This window comes from Choristoneura fumiferana, chromosome 14 (genome assembly GCF_025370935.1).
Source record: "Choristoneura fumiferana chromosome 14, NRCan_CFum_1, whole genome shotgun sequence".
Classification (NCBI taxonomy): domain Eukaryota; kingdom Metazoa; phylum Arthropoda; class Insecta; order Lepidoptera; family Tortricidae; genus Choristoneura; species Choristoneura fumiferana.
The window spans coordinates 9,764,578-9,766,120 of NC_133485.1; the positions used below are offsets into that span (position 1 = coordinate 9,764,578).

The following is a 1,543-nucleotide window of genomic DNA, read 5'->3' on the forward strand; positions in this document are numbered from 1 at the left end:
AAAAAAACGGTAAAAATATTTATAAGGGTGTTAAGTAAAACTCACTAACGTCCGGAAGAATTTGCAAATCTCATTGGACATAATTATTTGTTCAAATTTTTTTTTGTGTAAATGCAAGTGAATATTGCACGTTTTAGTTAATGCTTATTATTATTTTTATGTGTCAAAATAATATTTATCAGAGTTGGTTATAATATACTTTTTATTTTTATCATAAAAAATATCTTCCACAGTACTCAATTACTTCCAAAAACGTAAGTAATATAGTTCACACACACACACACACACACACACACCACACACACACACCACACACACACACACACAACACAACAACACGCCTGTACGCAGAATGGTGTAGGCAGAGCACACGAAACGTTACCGCTTCGGAGCCACTAAGTACCTAATATAGCAGTTATTTATATTTTGAAATAACTGATTTAAATAAAAGATAAATCTTTGTGGTTATTAAAAATAGATGGACAACAAATAAAATATCCGGACAAAAAAATACATGAGGGGACACCCGGATTTGAAACGGGGACCTATCGATCTGCAGTCGATTGCTCTACCACTGAGCTATATCCCCGTTACACTTACATGCGAAAATAATTAACGTCTTCTAATTTACCTTTCATAACCGAACTAATCTCATTATCGAAATCTAAAGTGAATATTCTTATTTAGCATAACATTGCTAGAGCTTGTCTAATATGAAATGACGCACTATACTACCGCGTTTACGCACATGACCCAATTTTAAAATACGGGTGGCCATCCATACTTAATATTATATTATAAATACGAAAGTCTGTGAGTCGTATGTTTGCCCGTCGTTGATTTTTGACATAGAGTTAGTTTATGGGCCAGAGAGTAGACTTGCGCCGCTCGGTCTTTAAAGGGAGGCTCCAATCTCGGTCAATCGGTCAAATGAACTAGTTCGGTCTTTAGTTCCTTTAGCTCCGAGCGGCTCCGACCAAAACAGGGAAAGGGAAAGGGAAGGGAGGAGTTTAGACTCGAATCGGTCATAAACTGAACGGGAGCTAAAGATCGGAATGTTAAAAAATAAGGAGTATAATAAAAATTACGTTGTAATCAGATAAAAAAAAAAACAAATATTATTTGCTGTCGTAGTGTTTAGTTTTCGTTTAACCGGGTTTCTAAGTATGGTTCTATGGTATCATCAAACAAGCGGACAATGTACAATTTTAAAATAAATGCGTCTTTCTCTCACTTGACTAGGATACGCTTTTGAAATAATACTATTTGTCTCGTTCACATCGACCGAGCACCGCGCATGCCGTCCGCTCCGCTCTTTTACTCGATCTCGTTCACCTCGCTCACTCCTAGCTCCCGCTCCGTTTTAGCTCCGGAGCCCAAAGTAGCGCGGACGAGACCGAGACCGATTAAGATCGTTAACGAGGACTAGTTCTTTTCGGTCCGCGATGGGAATTCATTCTTTTAGTTCTTAGTTCAGGACCGACTCAAGCCTACCAGAGAGTGAATAGGCTACTTTTTTCCCTAGGGACAGCGCGCGATAGCC

The 1,543-nt window shown here is 38.5% G+C and overlaps 1 non-coding gene across 1 annotated transcript; it reads right to left on the reverse strand.

The window, feature by feature from the left end:
* Positions 1-517: 517 nt before the first annotated feature.
* On the reverse strand, positions 518-589 carry TRNAC-GCA (transfer RNA cysteine (anticodon GCA)). Its single transcript has one exon. It is a non-coding gene; the product is annotated as a tRNA-Cys (tRNA).
* Positions 590-1,543: the final 954 nt, after the last annotated feature.